At 39.0% G+C, this 13,119-nt stretch overlaps 1 long non-coding RNA gene across 1 annotated transcript in view; it reads left to right on the plus strand.

The window, feature by feature from the left end:
- Positions 1-5,407: 5,407 nt before the first annotated feature.
- The window catches only part of LOC122555376, a 49,382-nt gene continuing 41,670 nt past the window's right edge, over positions 5,408-13,119 (plus strand). Inside the window, exon 1 of the long non-coding RNA XR_006313253.1 lies at positions 5,408-5,471. This is a non-coding gene — a long non-coding RNA (uncharacterized LOC122555376). The remainder of the gene's footprint in view (positions 5,472-13,119) is intronic.

Genomic DNA, 13,119 nt, shown 5'->3' on the forward strand with positions numbered 1-13,119 from the left:
ACCTAACAATCTATCCTAGTCCATCTATCCGTGCTACAGTCAAAAAAGCACACCAAAGCTAAGGCTAAATAAATTTGGAATGTCCACAATGGCTCTTACCAATTTTTTATAGATGCACCATAGAAAGCACCCTATCCAAATGCATCACAGCCTGGTACGGCATCTGCTCTACCCAAGAAAATACAGATAATTGTGAACACAGCCCTACCCATCACATGAACGAGCCTTCCTTCCACTGACTCCATCTAAATGTCCGGCTGCCTTGGAAAAGAAGCCAACATATTCAAAGACCCCTTTCCATCCCAGTTATACTCTCCACCTTCTTCCATTGGGCAGAAGGTATGAAAGTTTGAATACACATATCAAAGGATTTAAGAACATCTTCTCCCCTGCTTTTTCAGACTTATGAATGGACCTTTCCTATATTAGAGTTGATCTTTCTCTGCACTTTCTCTGTAGCTGTAACACTGTATTCTGTATTCTGTTCTTGATGTACTTATGCAAGGTATGATTTTCTGATTCGCATATAAAACAATACTTTTCGCTGTATCTCAGGATATGTGACAACACAAGTTAAATCAATACTTTTACTTTGACTGTCCGTAGACAAACATGTTTGCAGGATATTTATCATCCTTATCATCATTGATATTGGGCATCCCTTGATATGAGAATGACTGCTACTCAGGGTCACCAATTTCTGCTATGTGTCTTCACTTGACTGAGCAGACAGAATACTTGAAAAAATTTAGACGAGTTCTTTGTGTTGTTCCTTATGAAGCAAAAGATTTTGAATTAAACTATCATCAATCCATTTGGAGCCCTATTTAATTTTGAGCCTTACTTCAAGTCCAATGCATGTTCTTAGCTGGGCCAATTATGTTTTATTCTTGGTAAAATTCCCAAAGTAGACCAAAAACACTCACAATGAGATGAATGATGCGACAGGGAATTTCAATTGAACCAAAATGGGATGAAAGCCCTTTGGATCAGGGTTCTACCATGACCCTGTATCCCCAGCCCATGGATCAATGCAATCAATGATCATTTTCCAACATTCCTGAATTCATAACGTTCGAGTGTGTCCAGACATGAAGAATGTTATTCAATGAAATTGTGAAAGGTCACACAACTTTGACCCACAAGCAAGTAAAATGATTGAAAGAGGAAAATAATTTGGGAAATGAAACCATTATCAAAGTTTCCCGGCAAGAGAAATCTTTGAGAGGACTGCAGACATGTTTGCATTTCTAAATAAAGGAAACACAAAGGGAAAGAGTTTGATGATGCATGTGGAGTGCAGCATGTCATTGACATTCTTGCAATGCTGGACATTTTGGTTAATGTGAGACAGGTTAATAGTCTGAACCGCTATCTGGGTTCAGGCTGGCAGGGTCTGGAAGTGTGGCCCCCTTCACCAGCAACTCCTCTCACAGCAACCTCATCTACCAGCACATTAAGTCCTTTTCTGCAAATCAAGGTATGAGCTTTCACTTTTGGTCTATTTTCTCTGTGAGAATATTCCATCAGCACTATCTGAGGTGCAGTGCCTAATTCAGGAGCATAAGAAAAGTTGCCGTGAGCCACGATGGAACAGGTGCCATGAAACTCTCACATCATAACATTTAGCTAAAAAATAAGAAAATCAAGCCAAATATTTAGACTAATAGCCAGAACTTCCCAATAAAAAAAGTGTAACTTTCCCTCCATCGTAAGGTCAGAAGTGGGGATGTTTGCTGATGATTGCACAATGTTTAGCACTATTCGCGACTTCTTACATACCAAAGCAGTCAATGTTCAAATGCAACAAGATCTGGACAATATCCAGGCTTGGGCTAAGAAGTGACAAGTAACATTCAAACAATACAAATGCCAGACTATAAACGTCCCCAATAAAAGACTATCTAACCACTGCCATTCACTGCTAGCCAGTGGGCTATCATGCTACCCTGATATGTGTTATAAAATCATTCAATGGTAGTACCATCACTGAATCTGGGGGTTACCATTGACTGGAAACTCAACTAAACTCACCACATAGACAATGCCTACAAGAGCAGGTCAGAGGCTAGGAATACTGCAGCGAGTAATTCACCTCCTGACTCCCTAAAGTCTGTTTATCATCTACAAAGCACAAGTCAGAGTGTGATAGAATACTCCCCATTTGCCTGATGGGTGCAGCTCCTACAGTACTCAAGAATCTTGACAACATCCAGTTCAAAGCATCCTGCTTGATTGACACCACATCCACAAACATCCACACCCTCCACAACCACCAACACTCAATAACAGCAGTGGGTACTATTTACATGATATGCTGCAGAAATACGACAAAAAACCTTAGACAGTGCCTTCCAACCCCATGACCACTTTCATCTAGAAGGACAACGGCAGCAGGTACATGAAACATCACCAGCTGCAAATTCTTCTCCAAGTCACTCACCATGCTGATTTGGAACATTTTCGTTGTTCCTTCACTGTCACTGGGTCAAAATCATAGAACTCACTCACTGAGGCATTATGGGTAACCTTACAGCACATGGTTCAAATGGCTACCACCTTCTCAAGGGAACTAGGGATGGGCAATAAATACTAGCATGCCCACATCCCACGAAAGAATAAAAAGAGTTTACTGGAATTAAAGAATAAATTGCACAGTTATTTCCAGTTACCAAACATGCACAGTCAAATGGAAACAATTTCCTAGCATCCACCCTTTCCAAGCCATGTATAAACTTACAAGATAATACATGGCTTGGAAAGGGTGGACGCTAGGAAATTGTTTCCGTTAGGCGAGGAGACTAGGACCTGTGGACACAGCCTTAGAATGAGAGGGGGTAAATTCAGAACAGGAATGCGGAGACATTTCTTCAGCCAGAGACTGGTGGGCCTGTGGAATTCATTGCTGCAGAGTGCAGGGGAGGTTAGGACGCTAAATATCTTCAAGGCAGAGATTGATAAATTCTTGATGTCACAAGGAATTGGGGAGAATGCGGGTAAGTGGAGTTGAAATGCCCATCAGCCATGATTGAATGGCGGAGTGGACTCGATGGGCCGAATGGCCTTAATTCCGCTCCTATGTCTTAAACAGGGAAATCAGGAAATTGCTTTCTGGGTGACCTGCTCCTTCAAATGCTTCTCTAGATGCTTGGTATCCAAGTATATCGAACAGCATAAGATTTATCTGATTCAGCAGAGAAGGTTGTGGATTATCCATGCAAAAAATTGTTAACAGTATAATAAGACTCAAGTACTAAACCTCAAGCTCACTAGAAGTGAAAATTAACAATTAACAAAAGTGGAGTCACTCTCCTTCAAAGTTTAATTCTTACTGGAATCTTTAGAAAAAGTAAATTTTAAATATATATATTATGATTACTTTCTGTCTCTTTTTTCTCTCTTCCTAATTTCATCTTTCTTTCCTTTGCTTTATCTCCTTCTCTTTATTTCACTTTCATTACATGAGTTGGCATTGAATTGCAAAAGTCTGTGAAGAAAATTTGCTTTCCCTTCTACCCTAAAGTATTCAGTGAATCAGTGCGATGCATGATCTGCCATTTGTAAAAGAAAAATACTGATATTATTCTAAAGAAACTCAATTTCAGTTATTTGAAGTAAATCCATATCTGCCTTTTAATGGATTTGCCTCAATTATAAAACATAATTTAAATAACTAAATAGCAATTTACTCCAATTAAAGTTAGGAATTTACAGGTGTTCCTTGCAAAGTGCAGAAGACATTGTGGAACGTTCATGGAAATTCTACCTTTATTTTTCCACAGGCGCTAATGATGGTTATGGAATTTGATGTGAGGCCAGCAGTTATGGAACATAGGCTGACACTGACTGTTCTCTAAACTGGCCTAAGAAAATAATTCCAGGCAGTGATTCTGGCAGAAGTGGGCCCACAGTTATTCCAACGCAATACATTCTTGGAGACACAGCAGAGTTTGCCATTGATTGAAAGGTTATGTCTCTCACATGGCTTACCCATTTGACTTGTAAAGTCATCAGCTGGCTTTACTTTTACTATACTATACTTTGATACAGCAAAGGAACTTATGAGACCTCACCATGACACCATTAACAATGTTTGATGTGGGACTAGAGTCACATACAACAGAGATTCTCAAACATTTTCATTTGTCCACCTTTTAGGCAGAAAGTGCTGCTGATTCAGCCATGCAGAGCCATGGCAAGACCATATGTGGAATGAGCTGTTCTCACGCACCCAATAAGCTTGAGTATGTGCCAATGTAAATTGTAAATATTTTGCAGTTTTTTTCTTGTTACTAAATATAATGCATTTGGATGTTTTTCATACATAACATGTTTTACATATAATTTATATAAATTATTAACCCATTTCATAAACAATAGATTTGACATTGTCATATTAAAATAATTACTATAACAGAAGAGCAGTTTATTTGCACAAAAAAATATGAATTTGAAACAGAAGTAGACCATTCAACTCCCTGAGGGAACTTTGCTAATATTATAATGGAGTCAACTCCACTTTCCTACCTACACCTGAGACAATTTGACTCCCTTGTTCACCAAGGTGACTTCCTTATTCATCACATTGGATTTGTAGCATCCTTACAGTGTGGAAACAGGTCATTTGGCCCATCAAGTGCATGCTGCTCCTCTGAAGAGCATCCCACCCAGACCCACACCCCTATCAATGCTTCCATCACAGCCAACTCACCCAGCCTACACATTCCTGCACACTATGGGCAATTTTACATGGCCAATCCACCCAATCCGCATATCATTGCACTGTGGGAGGAAACAGACCATAAGGAAAATGCGCAAACTCCACACACAGTCAGCTGAGGTTGGAATTGAATCCAAGTCGCTGGTGTTATGAGGTCGCAGTGCTAGCCACTTGGCCACCATGCCACCCTAATTTGTGTTATAAAATCATCCTGCCCATCTACTTCTGAGAATTTCATACTTATTTAGCCTCTTTATTTATCAAACAAAATCAATAATAACATAACACTGCTTATGAAACTATATTATTGATGTTCATAAACAAATGATTTGTGCCAAATATAGAAAGGAGCCACTGTGGTTGTGTGATGCCACACAAGTGGTAAGAATGAGGTTTCTGGTCTGTTCTCTTGTATAGCCTTGACTTTGATGTTATGCGTCAGCAATTTGGAATTTGGAAGAGCTCATACACTACCTTGAGGATATTCACTGACCACCAATGCCCTGTGGGGCACACATGAAGAACAAATGATACATTGGTCAGAGCGAGTAACAAGGGATGGTTAAACCAATTGGTTTAAACAACAATCTTGCTTAATAGCCACTTGCCTCCTACCATAATCATTCCAGTAAATTCATATAATGCCAAGTGGAGCCTAATTCACTTCCCAATTGGATGGAAATAAAATTAACAATTAACTGAATGATGGAACAGCCCGAAACAATTCAGATTGGGAAAGTTGTTGCTCAAGGTAAGCTGCAAATTCAATTTTAAAATCTTAGAAACCAACATTGAAACATGACAACTAAATTTTGTGAAGAAGGAGGAAAAAAGAAATAATAACAGAATGATCCTGAGATTTCAAAAGTACATCAAGAATTTTAAATAAAAACAGAAGGGTGTGAAACTGAAAAATGTGTTTCCCTCCTGGAACCTAATGTAGCAGCTGTAATTTGGGCATTAATGTAACAGTGTTATTTATAGTAACATTACACAGATGCTGATCCATTCGTAATAAGCACAAGTCATGCAAGACATTACATACCCATTTTTCACAAGAAACGACAGGTGCTGAAATCATTACGTTTTTGACAACTGGAACCTCAAGTATAGTGAAGGAAACAATGGAACTTCTCAGTTTAAGAGTCAGAGAGTCATAGAGATGTTCAGGACGGAAACAGACCCTTGATCCAACATATCCATACTGACCAAATATTCTAAATAAACCTAGTCTCATTTGCCAGCATTTAGCCCATGTCCCTCCAAACCCTTCTGATTCATATACCCATCCAGATGTCTCTTAAATGTAACTGTACCAGCCTCCACCACTACTTTTAGCAATTCATTCCATACACACATACCACCTTCTGGGTTAAAATGTTGCCCCTTAGGTCTCTATTAAATCTTCCACTTCTCACCCTAAACCAATTCCCTCTAGTTTTGGACTCGCCTAACTTGGAGAAAATGACCTTGTCTGTTTACCTTATCCATAACCCTCATGTTTTTATAGCATCTATAAGCATCACACCTCAGCCTCTAATGCTCTCATCAGTATTTACCCTTCCAGTCACTTAAAATCTTTTACGTTTTCACTCAAGTCTTTCCTACTCTGCAGATTTATACACCGGTTTATGTAATTACTTTTGAACTATCCCATTTTTCCCCGAGTCCTAGACTTCACAGATTCTGGTGGTCTGGAGGTTTCACTATTCTCTCAGTATGTACTCTCTTGGGACTTGGAATACTGATAGGTCTCTAGATTTAAATTTGTTTTGATTTTTTTTGCAGTTTGAGGTCTGTAAGTCTCTTTAAGTTGTCTATTAATCTCAGGAATCTGTTCTGTGAAGGCTGGCTGTTCTGTTGAAACAGACACTTTCTTCTTTGTGCTATGCTGGATCTTTGAATCACACAATTGCTTCCTCACTATTTCCTGAATCTTTGGATTTTGATTGTCCCTTCTCATTATTGGCTTCCATGGAGCTGTATGCACCACATTTTTGATTCATAAGAACAAATATTTATTCTCACTCTGCTGGTAAATCCATGTTGGCAAGCACAGATTCTATGTCTCTACTTGTTGTTTAATTTGGATACTTTTAGTGATTGTAGTATTTGTGAAACCAAACATTCACTTTCTCAATTGTATTATTTCAAGGTTGCCTTTTCTTTGGCATGATCTTCAGCATTGGTACTCAATGCTAAAATGAAATGCTGAAATGCTAAAGAAATGAAATTTCGATTAGATTACTTACAGTGTGGAAACAGGCCCTTCGGCCCAACAAGTCCACACCGCCCCGCCGAAGCGCAACCCACCCATACCCCTACATTTACCCCTTACCTAACACTACGGGCAATTTTTAGCATGGCCAATTCACCTGACCTGCACATCTTTGGACTGTGGGAGGAAACCGGAGCACCCGGAGGAAACCCACGCAGACACGGGGAGAATGTGCAAACTCCACACAGTCAGTCGCCTGAGGCGGGAATTGAACATGGGTGTCAGGCGCTGTGAGGCAGCAGTGCTAATGTTCTTCTTGAACTTGTGCTCATATCAGATTTGAATCTATCATTCCTATTTGTTCATAAATCTGTATTGAAATCTGATTTATCTCAATTCAAGATCCCTCAATGACCTCAACTGGAAGGTTCTTCTCATTGGTTACATGAGTCAGTGTATTTTTGCAATCTGAATATTCGGCTACGTTTATGACAGAGAAAAATATTTCTGCTCATCTAGTATAGTAAAAGTTTTTCCAAGTTGTTGTCAATATGTAATAATTTTCTAGTACGAAAAGTTAACCTTGAAGAATTTGTCTTCTGTTTAGGATCTCATAAGGAGCCCAATGAAAATTTTCACCTGTTATCTTTGACTGATTGTTACATGACAGGCTGTACACTAACAGAACATTGTTTGACCTGTTATTTCATGTATGGCTGATTTCTAGCAGTTGCTCCATGACTGGCTCTTCCTTAAAAAATTTTTTTAACTTTATCTAATGTTACTCTTTCTTCCATTTGAATGAGATTCAGGTCAAAATATGCTCAAGAGTGACAACTTCTGATTGTGAAAAAAAGATAAGTCACCCACTATCTGATAAACCTTTTGAAAGAGAGTTGTTTGAAACCATACATTAAATCTTAAGTTCAATATCACCTGGACCATGCAGTTCATCGCTGCAAGTTGTAAAATGTTTTTGTTCAATTGCCCAAACTATGACATTATCTGTCAATATTGTGACAATTGCCTTTATATCAAGTTTAGAACTGATGTGATGTCCATTGGCACAAAGATCTTCTTGCAAAATAAGTTCAGTCTAGATCACCGATTTCGCCTAGAAATAGTTTTGGCTTATTTATGATTATAGTTTGTTCTATTTCCTAAATCTTTTTGAAGAGTAACTATTTAATGTTTATTGCTCAGTTGCTGTGTCCTACTTCATCACATTTGCCAAAACTGACCTTTTGTTTTTCAGAAAAATATCCTTTTTTAAATACTTGAGAATTGCACTTGCCCTGAAGGTTTTTTTCAGGAATCATGAAATGGAAGGGAAAGAGGAACTCAGGAAAATCACAGTCATCAATTAAGTGGTATTCGATAAATTGCCTTTGTCTAGGAGATTTAAAATAGTGGCTTATTGATGCATTAGCTTTAATTTTGCAAATTTGTCTTGATTTATGAATGTTCCCAATAGACGGGAAGAGAGTGAACATAATTCTTTTATTCAAAAAGGAAGGGAGGCAAAAAGCTACAAGCCAGTTAGATAAATATCTGTCCCTGAGAAGATGTTAGAAGCTAGTACAAAAGAGATTATAGCAGGGCACTTGGATAAGTTCAAGGGGTCAGACAAAGTCAAGATGGATTTTTAAAAGAGAAATCATTTTTCACTAACGTATTGGCATTCAATGATGAGGTAAGACATACTGTGGATAAAGTAAAATTGGTGGAGGCACGTTGCTTAATTGCTGTAGTTAGTTTTTCAGTAAGCAATTGATAAACTGCTACATCAAAGGATATATTGGAAATTTAAAGCCTATGGTTGAAGCGAGGAGCAAATTGGCATAGATGGCAGATTGGCGGGTAACAGGAAGCAGAGATCGGTTGGAAATGGGTTTTTTTCAAGTTGCCAAGAAATTATAAGTGAGGTGCGGGTAATGCAACTGTTTGAAATTTATATCAGTGAATTTGATGAACGGATGGAATGTATGGTTGCCAAATTTAAAAATCAGGAGTCCCGTATTTAAAACATAGATTATAGAAAATGATTTCTGTCAGAGCTTTTTGAAAGTCTTTGGAACTGTCTCCCTGAAAAGATAGTGGAAGCAGAGTCCGTGAATATTTTTAGGGCAGAGGTAATAGATTCTTATTAACCAATGTGTTCTCTGTTATGAGGGGTAGGCAGGAATATAGATTTAGGTAATAATTGGATTGGCCATGATCTTATTGAATGCAGAGCAGGCTCAAGTGTCCACATGACCTACTCCTACTCCTGATTTGTAAGTACATAGAGGTTCGAAAATAGAACATAGAAAAGTACAGCACAGAACAGGCCTTTAGGCGCATGATGTTGGGCCGAGGTTTAATCCTAATGTAAAATATAATAACTTAACTCACCCCTCAACTCACTGTTATCCATGTGCATATTCATGGGGAAAAGTCTCTGGCTATTGTCTCTATCTATTCCTCTCATTATCTTGTATACCTTGATCAGAAAGAAAAGTCCGAACTTATTCAACCTTTTTTCATAAGGCAAGCCCTCCAGTCCAGGCAGCATCTTGGTAAACCTTCTTTGCATCCTCTCCAAAGCCTCTGTATCTTTTCTAAAGTAGGGTGACCAGAAAGGATACAATATTCCAAGTGTGGTTTCAACAGGGACTTGTAGTTCTGTGGCAAAACCTCGCAGCTCTTAAACTCGATGCGCCTGTTAATGAAAGCCAAAACACCATATGCTTTCTTAACAACCCTACCACTAGGCTGGCAACTTTGAGGGATCTATGTACTTGCACACCCAGATCCCTCTGTTCCTCCACACTGCCAAGAATCCTGTCTTTAATCCTATATTCAGCATTCGAGTTCGACCTTCCAAAATGTATCACTTCACATTTATCCAGGTTGAACTCCATCTGCCATTTCTCAGCCCAGCTCTGCATCCTATTTATGGTGCGTTGCAGCCTGTAGTAGCCCTCTATACCATCGACGACACCTCCAACCTTTGTGTCATCTGCAAATTTACTAACCCACCCCTCAACCTCCTCATCCAAGTCATTTATAAAAAACTACAAAGAGTAGAGGCCCAAGAACAGAGCCCTGCGGGACCTCACTCAACACTGACATCCAGGCAGAATGTTTTCCATCTACAACCACTCTCTGCCTTCTGTCAGCCAGCCAATTTTGAATCCAGACAGCCAAATCTCCCTGTATCCCATACTTCCTGACTTTATGAATGAGCCTACTATGAGGAACCTTAACAAATGCCTTGCTGAAGTCCATATACACCACATCCGCTGCTCGACCTTCGTCAACCTGTCTTGTCACCTCCTCAAAGCACTCAATAAGATTTATGAGGCATGCCCTGCCCCTCAGAAAGCCATGCTGACGGCCTTTAATCACACTATGCCTTGCCAAATAGTCATAAATCCTATCCCTCAGAATTCTTTCCAAAACTTTGCTGACCACAGACATAAGACTGACTGGTCTGTAATTGCCAGGGATTTTCCTTTTACCCTTCTTGAAAAGAGGAACAACATTCGCTTTCTTCCAATCCTCTGGTACGACTCCCGTGGAGAGTGAGGAGGCAAATATCCTTGCCAGCTGCTTAGCAACCTCCTTTCTCGCTTCTTGGAGCAGCCTAGGATAAATCTGGTCTGACCCTAGGGACTTATCAATCTTAATGCTTTCCAAAATTTTCGGCACATCAACTTCATCAATCTTCATCTGGTCAAGACTGTATCCCAGCTCCTTGCAGTTCCTAACTTCCACTCAGTAGACAAACCTTCCTCAACAACCTTTCGTTTCTGTAGCTGTGATGTACTCTCTGATTAGCAATGCTACACCCCCTCCTCTTTTTCCACCCTCCCTGTTCTTTTTAAACATTCTAAACCCTGGAACATCAAGCAACCATTCCTGCCCCATGAAACCCACGTCTCCGTTATGGCCACAACATCGTAGCCCCAAGTACTGATCCATGCTCTAAGCTCGTCACTTTTGTTTCGGACATTCCTTGCGTTAAAGCAGACGCACTTTAACCGATCCCTTTGTTTCATCACGTGAGAAACAATAGATACAATCCAATAGATACAATCCATCCTGCTACTGCCCCATCTACAATTGGCCCCCTCTCAGACATGTGGCTCTGATCCTCCCCCTGCGCCCCCCCCTGCAAAACTAGTTTAAACACCCCCGAATCACACGAGCAAATCTCCCACATTTGTGCCCTTCCAGTTCAGGTGCAAAATACAGGTCCAACCTTCCCCAGAAGGTATCCCAAAGGTCTGGGTATCTGAAGCCCTCCCTCCTGCTACAACGCACATTTCGTGAATGCAAATTTGTTGTTACATAATTGACGAATTGGAAACACTGTTTTTAAACGTGTATTGCTGTAACACAATTACATCACCAATACATTACCTGCTGTTACTAAAGCCACGATTTTACTATAACAGTTGCAATATAATGCAACCATCACATTATAGAAGAATTTCCTGTATGTATGTTTGTATGTTCCTTGCTTCACCGTGCTGACAATGATAGTTGGTATGTGGCATCTGTCCTACTAATTACATTGGTTTCTTATGTCTCTCTTTAGGAGTTTTATATGTTAAGAATGGAATGGATTTTTGCGATCACCTCTTAGAATTGAACTGTGCTGGAAGCTGACTGGTTTCTCACTCACCATCTGAATGGCTTTCTTTGCAATCAACTTTCCTTTTCACTGTAATAAATCTCAGACTCATCAGCAATTACAGCAAGAAATCTGTATATCATGAATTATGATTTTAAATAACCATAGTCACATTTTTCTAACAATATGTAGAGATCATTGATGAAATTATCTTTTGATTCCCTGAGTGCTGAATTCTTACATTGAATCTTGCTCTTTTGAATTTTTTTTTGAGAGTGAAGTATTGTCAAAGATTTCAGAACTTTCTCAAAATTATCTGTTACTTCTTGGACACCTTGGGGAGCTGTGACATTATCAGCCATCTTTCAAATTTTATAAGAAAGTATATTTACTTGTTCAGTTTCTGATTTAGTACCTTTTATTTTATTCATTTCATGGATGAGAGTGTAGCTGGCTAGGTCAACACTTATTGCCATCTCTAATTGTCCTCATTGCTATGGATCTGGAGTCACATGTCAGCCATACCAAGTCAGGATGGCAGCTTCCCTCCCTAGAGGACAATAGTAATCTGGATGTTTTCTTTTCCGACAGTCGACAATGTATCATGGCCATCATTAGACAATTAATTCTGTATTTCTTTTACTGAATTCAAATTCCATCATCCATTGTAGTGGGATTCGAACCTGGGTCATTAAAGTATTACCTGGATCAATATTAATATTGCCTCCCAATTTGGAAAGAATGTATCAAACAATGCATTCTATTTGCTCCATCTCTGAAATTAAATCTTCTTAGAAATGTTGGGTTTTTTTTGCGATACCTCCCTTTAATTATTTTCCTTGCTTCAATGATCTTAATTCTGCAGTAGAGCAATGCTGTCCTGCTGCATTGGAGGATTTTCTGCACTTGGAATGAAGGATTCTGTCTTCTGTGAGTAAATGAATGAGTTTCATCTTTATCACAGCTTCTCTGGATGAAGCCCATTAATCACAGCCTCAATAAATTATTACCACTTCCTTACAATTTAACTGAATGAATCCTGTTGTCTATGGTTTTAATTGACAAGTCACATTCTAATCACTGTTACAGTGACTCCAACTGTTTGCAACTTTATAAGATGATTCCTGTTCCTTTGATGATTTTGTTTCCTGGATTATTTCCCTCACCTAGGGGTCTAAATAACAATCATTGCTGCTTTCATGGTATCATCATGGACAAATCCTATTATTTTTGGTTTTACTATAAATGCTTTCATTGTTATCTTGGTTGAAGTAATAAATGCCTCAAAATTTCTGGGGACTCAATAGTTTGCTAATTTTCTTCTTTTATCAAAATTTGTCTGCCTAATCTTTGAAATTTTCCGCTTATCACGTTAATTCTGGTGTCACAATTCCTTGATCTCAACTTTGTTTTAAATTGCTACCATGGCACTTTATTTCCCTTATTGTAGCAGTGTCTTTCATACCCATGCTGTCTGGGTGTCACTGCTTGATCTGAGTATTTCACTTCAAGCTTTTTCAGACTGGGAACTTCACCATTTTTTAGAATTTTCTATCTCCA

Source organism: Chiloscyllium plagiosum, chromosome 1, assembly GCF_004010195.1.
Source record: "Chiloscyllium plagiosum isolate BGI_BamShark_2017 chromosome 1, ASM401019v2, whole genome shotgun sequence".
NCBI lineage: Eukaryota > Metazoa > Chordata > Chondrichthyes > Orectolobiformes > Hemiscylliidae > Chiloscyllium > Chiloscyllium plagiosum.